At 42.3% G+C, this 17,229-nt stretch overlaps 2 protein-coding genes across 7 annotated transcripts in view; one reads left to right on the forward strand and one right to left on the reverse strand.

Annotated features, from left to right (window-relative positions):
* NXPE3 (neurexophilin and PC-esterase domain family member 3) overlaps positions 1–2,267 on the reverse strand; it is a 50,803-nt gene extending 48,536 nt beyond the window's left edge. For 2 of the 3 annotated variants that reach the window (XM_082624938.1, XM_082624936.1), the window contains exons 1-2: positions 2,099–2,267; positions 1,359–1,470 (exon numbers count right to left, since the gene is read on the reverse strand). The gene's annotated coding sequence lies outside the window, so the exon portion shown is untranslated. The remainder of the gene's footprint in view (positions 1–1,358; positions 1,471–2,098) is intronic. The other variant, XM_082624937.1, reaches the window with a different exon arrangement.
* Positions 1–17,229, forward strand: part of RPL24 (ribosomal protein L24) — a gene marked incomplete at its 5' end in the record, with an annotated part of 144,625 nt that overhangs the window by 72,760 nt on the left and 54,636 nt on the right. The window lies entirely within an intron of this gene.

Consider the following 17,229-nt stretch of genomic DNA (forward strand, 5'->3'; position numbering starts at 1 on the left):
TATATTACTAGAGTAATTATATTTAAAGAGCAGTAAGAAGAAAACCTGTGATTTTATGAGAAGATCTGGGATTAGGTGCAAACCATTCTGACAACCTCTGGAAAACAGGGATGCCATCCCTCTGTATGGCAGGAGACAGGAAACACCCTTTGGGTTTCTGGCTCCCTCACCACGCATGTGGTTCTGATGCTCCCTCAGCTGAGTAACAAGGCACAGGAGGAAAGACACCTGCCCTGAAGATGTAGGAGAGGAAAACTAAGCTTCAGGAGTAACAGCTCACCCAAATCCTTCATCACACCTGCTAGAGGCAGAGGACTTGAGAGTATGTGGCTCCTAACTGTTCTTCCATGTAATTATTTTAAAATGCTCTCCCCAGCTGCTTTTATGATATAGGTACGCAGTGAAAATGTTAGTGTTTAGTTCCCAGTGAGGCTTTCCATGGAAGGCAGGATAGAGAGGTAAAGGTGAAAAGGGTGCATAACCACAGTGAAGAAGACCTCAGACTCCCTTAGCTGCACCAATATGCCTACAGTTTTGTGTTGGACCTGGCAAGCCCCCTCTTCCCTCACTCCTCCACTCTTCTGGTCTAATATGTTCCCATACCACAAGTCCCATACCACAAGGACATACGACGACACTTCCTCACCCCAGCTTCATAAAGGAGACAAGGCTAAGCTATTCCAGTATGCTTTCCATCCTCAGAATTCCCACAGCACTTACGTTTTTCACTTCTCAGCTGATCTCTGTATTTCTATGTATTTCTCATCTCCCCAACTACTCTATACCAATTAAGACTATATTTTTTTAAAAAAAACAGAAACTATATATCAGAGAAAAGCAACTTAAGGATAACAATGTATCATACTTTTTGATTCCTTCCCAGTACTTAGCTCCTTACATGATATATGCTGATTCAACAAACCACACGATAAATAATTATGGAGGCCTACTCTGTACCGCACGCTGTACTAAGTGCCAGAAATTCCCCTGGCAAAGCTTACACTCATGTTAGGCAAGAGGTATTTCTCTCCTAAATTAAAGAGGAATAAATCCCCCACTCCTGGCCACCACCACAGGGATGCCAAGTACTGTGAAAGACTGAACTTAACCATTTCATAGCCCCCCAATATCACCCCTCTCCAACACCCAGCTACCTACCCACCCTGAAGGACCTGTAAATTCTAGGAAGGAAATGGCTGTGAAATAAAGGAAATAACTCTGTCCCCAGGGCCCCTCTGCTCCTCTGCAGAAAGCCTTCTCAAGGAGCTGGCCACAAGAATCATAGTTTTCCCTGATGGCCAGAGAGGGAAGACCAAAGATAATACTCCACTGCACCACGGTAGCCGTGGTCTACGTACTGTGGAAAGGCCAGCAGCTCAGAGGACGTCAGTGTGGTTCAGAGCTGCTCAGCAGCAGCACAGCAATGGTCAGTGGCGCAGAAGGACAGCACAAGGGCAGCAGACTTCAGAGCTAAAGGAACGAAAGGCCTTATAGGCAGCAACGCAAACATGCAAGAAGCCCCTCACAGCCAGGGACTTCTTATAAAAATCATTATGGAAGGTCATGCTACGAGAAGATCTGACTTCCTGCTACAAGTAGGTGGAACACTGAGATTGAGAGATCCATCTGTACACCTAAGTAGATACAGCCTGAGGTGTACTAGACAGACCTCTCTTTGAAAAGACACATACTAAAATGTTGATAGTTGTCACCTGTGGGTGGTTTGTTTTTCTCCTTCATCTTCACCAGGAAATAAAACTCACAAATATAAAGAAAAAAGCTGGTTTCTAAAAGTAATAATTAAAGATGAGCTTATAAGGAGAAACAAGGCATTAAATCAGATATGAGAAAACAAATTTAAAATGAAAGATTCCAAAATGAAAAAAGAAATATGTAACAGATTTCTCGGTTTTTCCTACAAATATAAAACCTAGGCATTATAGCAAGAAATCTATTTGCAAAGAGAGCAGGAAAATATCATTTGGTATCTCAAATTGCCTAAGAATTGAGTAAGAACAATAGTGCTAGATAGGAATGACTTAAAAAAAGTTTCCTAGATCAACCAAAACATAAAAATATATAATTGAATTTAATTTACCTTTTTTTTTTTTTTTGGAAATTTCCAGTTCCCAAGAAGAGATACTTATTAGAACTAAGAAATTAGGGTTTACATCTAACTTTCCTTCCAGCGTAAAATCTGAATTCAAGCAACTGTGAGAGCCCTTATTCTTTTCTTGTCACATTCGAAGCACATGTTGATGTTTTTCATTTTTATACCATTCTTCCTGCTGCAACAGAGATAAGCACATGAAATACAGGTTAAAGATACTGAAAATGAAGCAAAGGAAAATATATTTGAAATCAAGAATAAAATTTTATAGCAAAGAGATGTACATAGATTTCAGTACAAAGTAGTGGGCGGAATAAGGATAGGAACATTTCCTTTCCTAGTAATAAAAAAAAAAAAAAAACCAACAATAAGTGGTTATTTATATTCATGAACTTACATAGGGCAAATCATTCTCAGATCTGAGCTAAAGGTCAAAACCTTATAAATAGCAACATAACCAGAAAAAATATAAACCACAGATAAAAGCCCCATATGTTATTTTTCCTTTTTTTAAAAAATTTTTATTGGAGTATAGCTGATTTACAATGCTGTGCTGATTTCAGGGGTAGAGCAAAGTGAATCAATTATACATATACATATATCCACTCCTTTTTAGATTCTTTTCCCATATAGGCCATTACAGAGTATTGAGTAGAGTTCCCTGTGCTATACAGTAGGTCCTTATTTTCTTAAAGACTAGAATAATCATGTAGTTCAATGATCCATCCTACCACTAGAGAAAACAAGAAGTATCTGGACACATCTAAAAGTTGTGATCACTCCATGAGGAATCTCAACTTGAGCAGTCTTGTTTTCAAATCTTTCTGAAATGTTAGTGCACCACTTACTCATGCTTCATATTTATGTTCAAATGACAAGCAAAAACTAAAATCCATGGTCTGCTGGGTCTGTTTTGCCAAATTTTGATTAAGACTATTTACCAGCCAATCTAAATTTTTCATGGCCTGTGGCAACAACTCTATACTGCCATTAGGTACCTGACCTCCTACCCCCATCTCACAAGAGAATTACAAAGTGATTGCTTATATCACTTGGAATTACAATTGTCAGTAACACAAATGAAATACTTGAGTTCAGTACTAAAAAGAAAATTAGGGCTTCCCTGGTGGCACAGTGGTTAAGAATCCGCCTGCCAATGCAGGGGACACAGGTTCCAGCCCTGGTCCGGGAAGATCCCACATGCCGTGGAGCAATTAAGCCCGTGTGCCACAATTACTGAGCCTGTGCTCTAGAGCCCGCGTGCTAAACTACTGAAGCCCGCTCTCTGCAACTAGAGAAGGCCCAGGCGCAGCAACACAGACCCAATGCAGCCAAAAAATAAATAAATATTTTTTTTTAAATTAGGCAGCAACCCCACCCTCTGGGGGGGCTAACTTCCTTAGACAACCACTACACAAAAACAATACATTATTGAACAACCACACACGCAGTTTCTGGAACAGTCCCCATCCTAAATACTCTGACCTGCCAGCCACATAGATGTACTTGTCAGAGCAAGTATCTGGAATTTTAATTCGGAATACAAGGACCCCACACATAAACGACAAAAGCACAGATTTACATGGACTATATCCCGAATTAAATGTTCGTATCTCGAACTTTCCAAAGATCAGCTGTATTTCATAGGGTGCTGAGTAAAACCTTGAAACTTAACAGGGGAATGTCTAGAGAAAGAACTGGAGACTCATCCAAGACCATGATGATGATGGGTCAACCAAATAAGATCAATCCTTGGATAAAAATGAAGCAGGGACAGAAGTCTACAGGACTTGTTTCCCCATATTCCATTCCATTTCTCTTTCATGCACCCCCATCTCACATGCCCAAAACGCTGACTCACCTAGGCCTTCTCTTCTTTCAAAGCAGCACCCCACTGCTTTCATAATACCCGGGGGGCGGGGTGGAGGCGGGGGCAGTAGGGTAGAGAAGTAAACAAATCAGTTAAATAAGTCACAAAGCAATAAGTGCTATAAGAAAAAAATAGAGGGGGCTTCCCTGGTGGCGCAGTGGTTGAAAGTCCGCCTGCCGATGCAGGGGACACGGGTTCGTGGCCCGGTCCGGGAAGATCCCACATGCCGCGGAGCGGCTGGGCCCGTGAGCCATGGCCGCTGAGCCTGCGCGTCCGGAGCCTGTGCTCCGCAACAGGAGAGACCACAACAGTGAGAGGCCCGCGTACCGCAAAAAAAAAAAGAAAAAGATAAAAATAGGGCATGTTGATAGGCAGTGTTCTTTAACCTTGCATGCCCATTAATATCATCCCAGAAGCTTATACAAATACCAATGCCTGCATTCCACTCAACCAACTGGATCAGAATCCATAGGAGTAGGGCCCGATAAACAGTTTTTATTTAAGGTCTGCAGATAATTATAATACACAGCCAGGTAGGAGAACCAATGGTATAGAGTGGCCAGAGGGTCTTATTTGTACAAATTGCTCAGGGACGGCCTTTCAGAAATGATGCTTGAATTGTAACTTACATTGTCCCTCCAGGACAATCCGAGTCTGTGTCAATGGGGATAGCCAATCCTACTTCAGGGATCTATCGTTCGTTTCCTTTCTCAGTAACAAATAACTGCATCGTATCAGGCCCAGAGAGATTGTGAGGATGAAAGACACAGAAGATATTAAACACAGTCAAAGGAAAGCAGAGCCCAAACACTATGGAGGAACAGTGTGCTGTTCTACTGCGTGGACTGAGACAGTTATCAGGGTCTGGGAGTGCTGCCAGCTTCAAGAGCACGCTGATGTTCCAAATGATAATTAACCACAGTGAGAAGGGGAGAGATCCATCAGAGCAGCGTGATCCTTTATTCTTTACAAAATGTGGCAACAATCCTCCTTTAAAATAAATAATGCAAGCAAGGAAAATTTTACAGACAATTACAAATTTTGTATAAATCCTGTGAATCCCTCTTACCACCACAGTAGTGGTCTTTGATCAAGTGGAGATGAGCGACAGGCCAGGCAGAGTCTCCACATCACACCTTGTAGAGGTCACACTTTACCCAAGCGACCTCAATCTGATGTCCCAAAACGACAGCTCAGTAAAACCAGAATAGTCCAACGCATGAGAGGACCGCCAGCCAAGAGGCAGCTGGGTCTCGGAGCAGCGATGAGACTGGAGACGCGGGCAGAGGAGGGAGGCGTCTCCAAGTGCCCCGCACTCGCTTAGAAAAGGTGTTAGGGGAAGGGGTCTTTAGCGGCCCGGAAGTCTGGGCTCCGCCGCGCTGCGGCTGCTCCTGCGGGTGTTGCAGCAAGTCGAGAAAGCTGAGGATGGAGATGCTCACGCCCAGCCCCGCCCAGGGGCCGGCTACAGCTCGGGCTACTCCGGACCAAGGCTGCGGCAGCGGGGGGCTTTAACTCTGCCCCGCCTTGGGCCGGAGCCTCCCGTTCCAGGTTCAGATGCCCCAGCCATGACCCCGGGGCTGCAGCTCCTCTGCACCGGGCCGGGAGCTCGGGAGCCAAAGCGCGGAGGAAGGGGCTTAGCAGCCGAGAGGCGCCCGGGAGGAGCCAGGTAATGGTTCGCTCGGGCGGCAGAGGCCGGGCCCGGCCCGGCACGGCACGGCCCTGGAGCACAAGCCGCAAGCTGGCACTCACCTCCGCTCTGGCCTCCCGACGTGCGCTCTCCGGCGGCCGGGTACCCAGACGCCCGTCGCAGCTGCACCAGGCCGCCTGGCCCCGGCTTCCTGGACCAGCTGTGTCGCCTCACCCCCGACCCCCGGCTGCGATTGGTTGAGCTCTGGGAGGGGCGGACCGAGGGCGCTGACTGACAGCCGCGGGCTTGGAGCGCAAGCGTACCCTGGAGCAAGGACGCAGAGTTGGTGCCTGTCGAGCTCCGCACCACCAGGTTCACGCGCGAGGGTGTCCTGCTGCTGTCGCCCTGTGGTCTGAGCTCTGGCCCCTATCAGGACCCCGGCTCCTGTCGCCTTCAGACATCAGGGTTTCCCCAGGGAGCATCCATTTAGAAGCTTTTGTCTTCTCCGCCTAAGTGACCAAACCCCAGATGCCCCTACTTGGGCCATCTTTCCGCTCAGTGGAGCAACGTTTTGTTCCTTGCACCAGAGAAATAAGATTTGCCAAGCTGTGGCTTCCCTGGTGGCGCAGTGGTTAAGAATCCACCTGCCAATGCAGGGGACAAGGGTTCCAGCCCTAGTCCGGGAAGATCCCACATGCCGCAGAGCAACTAAGCCCGTGCACCACAACTATTGAGCCTGCGCTCTAGAGCCTGTGAGCCACAACTACTGAGCCCGCGTGCTGCAACTACTGAAGCCTGCGTGCCTAGAGCCCATGCTCCACAACAAAGAGAAGCCACTGCAATAAGAAGCCTGCGCACCGCAACGAAAACCCCAGGCAGCCAAAATTAATTAATTAATTAATTATTTTAATAAAAAGATTTGCCAAGCTCCAGCTGAGAGCCATTGGGTCCTTGAATCTTTCCTTGCTTGAAATTAGTGGACATATTCTGTTAGCCCTTTAAACAACCCTTTTGCTTTTACTCGCCCTGTATGTGACATGGGTCTTCCAGCAAAAAGGCCTGAATACTCCCCACACACACACCCGAATTCTAGGCAATCCTATTTTGGACTTTCTTCTAAGCAGTAAAACATCTGTAGCAACTATGTGAAATTCAGGAACTGAGAGGAGTCCTTCGAAGACAGAAGCACTTGCTCAGGAAACCGGAAGAGATGGCAGGGGTGCTCCGTGTTCCTCAGGGCTGGGAACACAGTGGGGTTAACCCCAGTTTATCCCAGCAAAACGCAGCTTCTAAAAGTAGACTGCCCCACCCATGCGCTCTAGGGCCCTCCCTTGCCAACTACTGAGCAGGTGTGCTGCAACTACTGAAGCCCTGGCCCTAGCGCCCATGGTCCACAACAAGAGAAGGCGCCACAGCCAGAAAACCGACACTGCAACGAAGAGTAGCCCCACCCCCCACCCCGGCTCGCAGCAACTAGAGAAAGCCTGTGCACCGCAACGGAGACTCAACACAGCCAAAAAGACAAACAAACAACAAAAAAAAACAAAAGTAGATTGCCCAAGACTATTGTTCCAAGGTCAAAATATTTGACATCTACTGACCACAATGGACTCTATGTGCTCATTCAGAAGTTTTTATGGCAGACCTGCATGCATGGGTGACCCGTATGACTGGAATAAAAGGAGGTTCTACATGGGGCAGTCTCTTCTGGAGTAATCATTTCATTCTTCTTTCTCAAGGATCAGCCTTTTGTACTCATAAAAGGTGGTTTTCATTGCCTCTGTGCCTAATGATCAACAGTCCCATATAATAGACTTCTGCTCTAAGTCCCATCTTCCAGTAGGTGGACTCCCTGCCACCTGTCCTTCACAGTTTGGCTGTCTGACAAGTGGCTAATACTTAAATAGGACATGCTGACTCCTAGTCATGATTTTGGACCATTGGTGAGCCTTATTAACCCCCATTCACACAGGCACTCAGAACCCTAAGGCATTTTAGTGATCTTATATTTTACAGTTATTACAGACACAAACAAGAGTGGAGGGGGGCTTCCCTGGTGGCGCAGTGGTTGAGAGTCTGCCTGCCGATGCAGGGGACACGGGTTCATACCCCGGTCCGGGAAGATCCCACATGCCGCGGAGTGGCTGGGCCCGTGAGCCATGGCCGCTGAGCCTGCGCGTCCAGAGCCTGTGCTGAGCAATGGGAGAGGCCACAACAGTGAGAGGCCCGCGTACCGCAAAAAAAAAAAAAAGAGTGGCAGGGACCAGAGATTCCTGTCCATCACTACTAGATTCTAAAAAGATCTCTGACTGCAAAGTCACCACACTCCCAGTGGAGAGTACTACTGTACAAAAAAAAATGCACTTTGGATCCTAGCCTGACTCAGTCTAATTCACAGCTTTGTCTCTTATTAGCAGTGCCATCCCAAACAAAGTGCTTAACTTCTCTGAGTTCATTTCCTCAACTGTAAATTAGGGGCAACACCACCTGCACTTAGGAATAAGTGAGAAGACAAATGAAAAGTACCTAGAAGAGTGTCCCAAATCTCTTCCTCTTGAATTCCCTATCTCAGGTTATGACATGGCATAAGGAATTTCTAAATGTTGCATTTATGATAACCTAACTTTGAGCTGGGGAAAAAAAATGAGAACATAGGTTTCTATATTTTGATATGAAACCAAAGGAACTGATCATTTCTGACCTGTCTGCAGGAATGGTTTACATGCTAATGTTACTAAACTTTATTTCTCTAAGTCAAACAAAGAACGGATCCTAAGTTTAGGTAAACAAAAGCAAATTAAGCTTGTTTATGATGCAGCTAACTTGAGGGGTATTCACCAGCAAGTCTGGCTCCATCTCTGATGGCAGAAGCTTGCTGCATAAGCACTCCTGAGTCCATGTCAGCTCTTGATTCAGTTCCTTTGCTTCCTCCTTTTGAACAAGTGACTGAAATTTGGGCCAGAAGAACCATCAAACCATTGTTCAAAATAAGTGACTGCTGTCACATTGGATGCCGACCACCCTATTCCAAACCACCACGGACAGTGAGAGGATGCTGCCAAGGGTGGAGACTAGAAGAGGTATTTGGTGGCTGTATTAGTCTGCTCAGGGTGCCATAGTAAAATACCATGGGCTGAGTGGCTTAAACAACAGAAATTTATTTTCTCACAGTCCTGGAGGCCAGAAGCCCCAGTTCAAGATGCCAGCTGATTCAGTTCCTGGTGAGAGTTCCCTTCCTGGTTTGTAGATAAACACCTTCTCAATATGTCCTTACATGGCAGAGAGAATGAGAACTCTCTGGTGTCTCTGCCTCCTCTTATAAAGACACCATTCTCATCAGGTTAGGGCCACAGCCTTATGACCTACATTTAACCTTAATTGCCTCTTGTTGGGAAAGGCAGTCTTTCAGGCATGAGGCTTTGGCTTGGAACACTTCCTGACCAAGAGATAAAAGCTCGTGGCTTGTGCTGAGCTTGTTGCCTCATTTGGAATATTTTTCCCTGTTTCAGACGTAATGCATATTCCTTTGCTCCACTCTCCCCAAAGGGTTCCTTCACCCCTTCCACCATATGATGACACAGTGAGAAAATGGCCATCTATGAAACAGGAAGCTGGCCCTCACCAGACACTGAATGCCTTGTTCTTGGATTTCCAGCCTTCAGAACTGTGAAAAATAAATTTCTGTTGTTTATAAGCCACCCAGTCTATGGTATTCTGTTATAGCAGCCCAAACGGACTAAGACACTTACAGTATACAGTCAAAACAATCTTCCAAAGTTACTTAGGTCATCTCCCTTTTTCCTATTCCCTTCAGTGAGTTTATGTCATACATCTGTAAAACAAATTCATTTGTCATAGTCCTCATTCCATCTTGAGATCCCCTGATATCCTAGTTAAGATTTGGGGGGTAAACTTTGCATATAGTAAAACTTCAGTCTTTGTGTACTGTTGCATAGGTTTTGATAAATGTCTAGAATCATGTATCCACAGCCACAGGACTGTATAGAATAGTTTCATCACCTAAAAATTCCCACGAGCAGCCTCACCTGCCCTCAACTCTCGGCTACCACTAATCCTGTTTTCTCTCCCTATAGTGTTGCCTTTTTCCAGAATGTCATATAAATGGAATCATGCAATATGTACTCCCAATATTTTGATTAGCAAAAAGTTTGGAAACTACTACTCCTACTGATTCAGGTATATCTAAAACAATTACCAATATCCACCTAATCACCAAATTGGGAATCAGCTTCAATTTACGGCATTTTAAAAGGACTCTTCTCTCAGCTCTGTATGTTAAATTATCTAAATTTGGAAGAATCTTTTTTTTTTTTTTGGCCGCACCATGTGGCATGCAGGATCTTGGTTCCCCAACCAGAGATCGAACCTGTGCCCCCTGCAGTGGAAGTGTGGAATCTTAACCGCTGGACCACCAGGGAAGCCCCTGGAAGAATCTTTTTTGAGGCACAAATAGATTTTCTTTTCCTTCAAAGACAAAAGAGAAAGTACACAGAAAGCCGTGTTATTCTGCTGACTTGCTTTCAATCCCCTCTGTTTTCTTTTTTTTCTTTGGCTGTGTTGGTTCTAAGTTGTTGCATGTGGGTTTTCTCTAGTTGTGGTGAGCGGGGGCTACTCTTTGTTGCAGCGCATGGGCTTCTCATTGTGGTGGCTTCTCTTGTTGTGGAGCACAGGCTCTAGACACGCGGGCTTCAGCAGTTGCAGCATGTGGGCTCAGTAGTTGCAGCGCACGGGCTGTAGGGTTCATGGGCTTCAGTAGTTGTGGCGCACAGGCTCAGTAGTTGTGGCGCACGGGCTTGGTTGCTCCATGACATGTGGGATCTGTGGAGGCTGTGGTCATCTGATCCCCGAGGCCCTCCTGGTTTACTCACTCCTAGGCTCCTAACTTTTACCATGGGCCCTTGTTATCTGGACCTGTTCCCCCTGGTCACCAGTCTCCCCTCAGATATCCACAGGATATCATGCAGCTGCATCCATAGATAAGAGACCTTGCACCCTGCCTGTTGGGTAGCCCAAGGGATGCACAGAGGTCAGCCTGAGGCTGCACAATCCCCTCCCCAAGGCAGTAGGATTCATTACTTCCACTTCAGCCAGATTAGGCTGCTCAGTCTTCTCTGATAAGCTGTGAATTTTCCCCACTGTGTCATCCAGTGGCTGTTGTGTCATCCTTCCCTGTGCTGCCAGAGCACACGGCCTGAGTCTCTCTTTGGTCATCACAGGCTGCCCTGTGTTATTGTCCATGTTCCGACCTAGCCTAGGCCTCTGCTAGGCTGTGAACTCCTTGAGGGCCAAGTTTGTCTGACTCCTTTCTGCATCCTTTTTACCTTGAATCACAACAACTTATTTATAAATATATTTTTCTGTTATATTCTGAATTCCCTGCAAGTAAAGACTGTGTCTGATTCCTCTCTTTGTCCACTGCACCCAGCACAGGGCCTGGCACAGAGTAGACAGCAGTAAAGTTATGCTGAATGAACAAAGGAGTCAAAGGCCCTTGGCCTTCTGGAGCTAATTGAGAGGCCAGGGCAAGTTTCCCCATGGGAGAAGCAAGTTGTGTCCCTCTGTGGCTTGCACTCTCAGCCTGCTGAATACTCCTAAATGAGTCTTCTCTGTGGGGGCCTGTATCCAGGCCAGTCACAGTACTTCCTGTGAATGAACTGCTCTCTAGCTCGAGCTTGGTCCTGCCTGGATATCCCAGGATCACAGCCCAAGTCTAGAGCCAAGCCATGACCTGGGGTTCTTATTTCACTGGCATTTCCCCTCTGTCCCTGTTTGGATTTTCTGTAACTGTCTGCCTCCAGGGAGATGCTGGGGCTCAGCGTGTTTGAGCGTGCCTTGGCTCTGTGCTACCACGTGCCAGAAATGCTCTCTGTACTGTAAGAACTACCATGACTCTTTGAAACAAGGAAGATGAATAAAGAGCTTTATTCTGATGGCAATAAACAAATAAATAACCTGGTTTCAAGACTTAGTGTAAAGCTATAGTAATCAATATAGTGTAGTACTGATATAAACAAATAAATAATGGAACAGAATAGAATCTAGTTATATTTTAAAAACAAAAAAACAAACTCATGGAAAAGGAGATCAGATTTGCAGTTACCAGAGGCGGGAGGTCAGGGGAAGGGGGTGTTGGATAAAGATGGTCTAGTTATAAAATAAATAAGTACCAGGGACGTAATGTGAACACTGCTGTATGTTATGTATGAAAGTGGTTAAAGGAGTAAATCTTGAGTTCTCATCACAGGCAAAAATTTTTTTCTTTAAGTTTGTATCTATATGGATGGATGTTCACCAAACTTATTGTGACAATCATTTCACGATAAATGTAAGTCAAATTCTTATGCTGTATACCTTAAACTTATACAGTGTTATATGTCAATTATATTTCAATAAAACTGGGGAAAAAATTTTTCCAGACAAAAGGTGTGTGAGTTCATCCCCACGAGACCTGCCTTACCAGAAATAGTAAAGGGTGTTCTTCAAGCAGAAACAAAAGGATGCTGACATCATAAAAACGTGAATGTGTAAAACTCACCAGTAACGCTATAGTCAAAATAAGATTCTCTAATATTTCAATGTTGTTGTGTAATTTACTTACAACTGTAGTTTAAAAGTTAAAAAGGAGGGAATTCCCTGGTGGTCCAGTGGTTAGGACTCAGCACATTCACTGCCATGGCCTGGGTTCAATCCCTGGTCAGGGAAATAAGATCCCACAAGTTGAGTGGTGCAGCCAAAAAAAAAAAAAAAAAAGTTAAAAAGGAAATGTACTAAAAATGACCATAATGACAAAACAAAAAGACAATCCACTGAATGGGAGAAAATATTTGCAAATGATATGACCAATAAGGGATTAATATCCAACTCAACATCATAAAACAAACAAACAAACCAATTAAAACATGGGCAGAAGAACTGAATAGACATTTTTCCAAAGAGGAGATGCAGATGGCCAACAGGCATATAAAAAGATGCTCAAGGTCACTAATCATCAGAGAAATAAAACCACAATGTGATTATCACCTCTCACCTGTCAGAATGGCTGTCATCAAAAGGAACACAAACAACAAATGTTGGTGAGGATATGGAGAAAAGGGAACCCTCCTACACTGTTGGTGAGAATGTAAATTGGTGCAGCCACTGTGGAAAACAGTATGGAGGTTTCTCAAAAAACTAAAAATAGAACAACCATATGACCCAGCAATTCCACTTCTGGGTATATAGCTGAAAAAAACAAAAACACTAATTCAAAAAGATACATGCACCCCAATGTTCATAGCAGCATTATTTACAATTGCAAAGATATGGAAGCAACCTAAGTGTCCATCAACAGATAAATGGATAAAGAAGAAGTTTATATATACATACACACACACACACACACACATACATACACTGGAATACTTAGCCATAAAAAACGCAATTTTGCCATTTACAGCAACATGGATGGACTTGGAGGGCATTATGTTAAGTGAAATAAGTCAGACAAAGAAAGATATATACTATATGATATCGCTTATATATGGAATCTAAAAAATGCAACAAACTAGTGAATATAACAAAAAAGAAGCATATTCACAGAGAACAAACTAGTGGCTCCCAGTGGGGAAAGGGAAGGTGGGAGGGGCAATATAGGGGTAGGGGATTAAGAGGTACAAACTATTGGGTATAAAACAAGCCACAGGATACTGTACAACATGGGGAATATAGCAAATATTTTATAATAACTATAAATGAAGTATAACCTTTAAAAATTGTGAATCACTATATTGTACACCTGCAACTTATCTAATATTGTACATCAACTATACGTCAATAAAAAATTAAGTAAATTTTAAAAATAAATAAATGAAAAAGAATGCATTACTAAAAATGATAATGGTAAATTTTAGAAATGAAACTAGAAATCAAGCACAGGAGTAAAGCCAGGAAATTCACAAATATATAGAAATTAAACAACACACTCCTGAAAAGGTACATTAAAAAATATCTTGAGACAAATGAAAATGAAAAGGCAAAATACCAAAACTTATTACAACTGATACCACACAAATACAAAGGATCATAGAGGCTAAAATGAACAACTATACACCAACAAATTAGACAACCTAGAAAAAATGGAGAAATTCCTAGAAACATAAAATCTCACAGGAGTGAATTAAGAAGACATCTGAGAAGACCAAAAATGAGTAAGGAGATTGAATCAGTAATCAAAAACCTCCCAACAAAGAAAAGTCTAGGACCAGATGGTTTCACTGGTGAATTCTATCAAACATTTAAAGGATTAATTCCAATCCTTCTCAAACTTTTCCAAAAAGTTGAAGAAGAGAGGACACTCCTAAGCTTTGTGCTGATACCGAATCCAGATAAGAAGAAAACTACAGGCCAATATCCCTAATGAATATAGGTGAAAATTTCCTCAACAAAATACAAGCAAACTGAATTCAAAAGTACAATAAGAGGATCATACACCATGCAAGGATGATCTTTCAACAAATACAAATATATATAATTTATATATAATAGATATTTATTTATATATTATATAAATATTACATAAATATAATTATATATTATATAACATACAAATATATATGTATATATACCTGACATTATTATAATTATATATTATAAAATAATTATATGTATTATATAATGTATAATATATAATTACATGATATATGCAAATATATAATTTATATATACTATATAATTTAAAATACAAATATAAGAGACTTCCCTGGTGGTCCAGTGGTTAAGACTCTGCACTTCCACTGCAGGGGGCATGTGTTTGACCACTGGTCGGGGAACTAAGATCCTGCATGCTGCACAGTGCAGCCAAAAAAAATAAAAATAGAATAGAATAAAATACAAATATGATACTTCACATTTATATATACAGTTGACCCTTGAACAACATGGGTTTAGACTGCATAGGTCCACTTATACACAGGATTTTTACAATAAATACATACTACAGTATTACGCAATCCTCAGTTAGTTGAACCCTCCGAGGTGGAACTGTGGATACAAACGGCTGACTGTAAAGTTATACTAGGATTTTTGCCTTTGCAGGGGGGTTGGCACCTCTAACTCCTGTGTTGTTCAAGTGTCAACTGTATATAATAATTATATATTATTTATGATATATATAATAATTATATATAAATATATACAAATATATATAATTTATATATAAACATATATAATATATAATTTAAAATATAAATGTGATACATCACATTAATAGAATGATAGACAAAAATCAGATGATCATTTAAGCAGAAAAAGCATTTGACAAAATCAACATCTATTCATGACAAAAAACTCTCAACCAACTGAGTATAAAAGGAACATACCTCAGGACTTCCCTGGTGGGGCAGTGGTTAAGAATCTGCCTGCCAATGTAGGGGACTCGGGTTTGAGCCCTGGTCCTGGAAGATCCCACATGCCACAGAGCAACTAAGCCCGTGCACCACAACTACCGAGCCTGCGCTCTAGAGCCCATGAGCCACAACTACTGAGCCAACGTGCTGCAATTACTGAAGGCTGCATGCCTAGAGCCTGTGCTCCGCAACAAGAGAAGCCACCATGACGAGAAGCCCGTGCACTGCAATGAAGATTAGCCCACGCTCACCACAACTAGAGAAAGCCTACGTGCAGCAAGGAAGAACCAACACAGCCAAAAATTAAATAAATAAATAAATTTATTTTAAAAAAGGAACATACATCAACATAATAAATGCTACGTATGACAAGCCCACATCCAACATCATACTCAATAGCGAAAAGCTCAAAGCTTTTCCTCTAACATCAGGAATAAGGGTGCCCACTCTCACCACTCCCATTCAACATAATTTTGAAGTCCTAGCCAATGCAATCATGCAAGAAAAAGGAAATAAAAAGTATCCAAATCAGGAAAAAGTAAAACTGTCTGTTTGCAGATGACATTATCCTATACAAAAAAAAAAAAAAACAAACCCTAAAGATGCTACCAAAAAGCCATTAGAACTAATCAATGAATACAAGTGAAAAGTTGCAGGATACAAAATCAATATACAAAAATCAGCTGCATTTCTATACACTAATAACGAACTCTCTGAAAAAGAAAAAAACAATCCCATCACAATAGCATCAAAAACAATATAATGGTGTGTTAGTTTCTGCTGTAAAACAAAGTGAATCAACTACACACATACATACACTTCGGAATAAATTTAACCAAGGAGGTGAACTTCTTTACACTGGAAACTGTAAGGACTTCCCTGGTGGCACAGTGGTTAAGAATCTGCCTGCCAATGCAGGGGACACAGGTTCAAGCCCTGGTCTGGGAAGATCCCACATGCCGTGGAGCAACTAAGCCTGTGTGCCACAACTACTGAGCCTGCACTCTAGAGCCTGAGCCACAACTACTAAGCCCACATGCCACAACTATTGAAGCCTGAGTGCCTAGAACCTGTGCTCCACAACAAGAGAAGCCACAGTAATGAGAAGGCTAAGCACCGCAACGAAGAGTAGCTTCCACTCGCCGCAACTAGAGAAAGCCCATGCGCAGCAACAAAGACCCAACGCAGCCAAAGATAAACAAATTAAAAAAATTAAAAAAAAACTGTAAGACGTTGATGAAAGAACTTGAGGAAGACACAAATAAATGGAAAGACATCCTGTGTTCATAGATTAGAAGATTAATATTGTTAAACATCTAAATTACCCAGAGCCATCTATAGATTGCAATCCCTAACGAGATTCCAATGGCATCATTTTACAGAAGTAGAAAAAACAATCCTAAGAGTCATATGGAACGACAAAAGAACCCAAAAAGCCAAAACTGAGAAAAAAGAACAAAGTAGAAGGCATCACACTTCCTGATTACAAAGCGATAGTAATCAAAACAGTATGGCACTGGCATAAAAACAGACACATAGACCAATGGAACAGAATTGAGAGCCCAGAAATAAACCTTTGCATATACAGTCAACTAATATTTGACATGAGCCAAGAATACTCAATAAGGAAAGGATAGTCTCTTCAATAAATGATGTTGGGAAAACTGGATATCCATATGCCAAAGAATGAAACCAGACCCCTATCTTACACCACTCACAAAAATTAACTCAAAATGAGATTTAAACATAAGACATGATACCATAAAACTCTTTGACAATTGCTAAGAGAATAGATCTTAGAAGTTCCCAACACATACACACACACACAAAATTGTAACTGTGAGGTAATGGATATGTTAGCTAACCTTATTGTGATAAATATTGTACACCTTAAACTTACACAATGTTTTATGTCAATTATTTCTCAATAAAACCGTAAGAAAAATTTTAATAAAGTTGGAAAAAAACTCAAAAACATATCATAGCAAACACATACAATGGAATACGACTCAACAATAAAAAAGAATGAACTATCAGGTGAATCTCTAAATAATTATGCTGAGTAAAAGAAACCAAAGCAGAAGGAAGGGTTATGAAATGATTTATTTTTCAGGGGTGATAAATATGTTCATTTTCTTGACTGCTGTGATGGTGTTATGGGCATGTGTCAAATGTATCAAAGTGTCCACTTTAAATATATGCAGTTCATTTTTTTTTT

The sequence above is a fragment of the Mesoplodon mirus genome (assembly GCF_964341445.2).
Source record: "Mesoplodon mirus genome assembly, chromosome: 6".
In the NCBI taxonomy this organism is placed as follows: Eukaryota; Metazoa; Chordata; class Mammalia; order Artiodactyla; family Ziphiidae; genus Mesoplodon; species Mesoplodon mirus.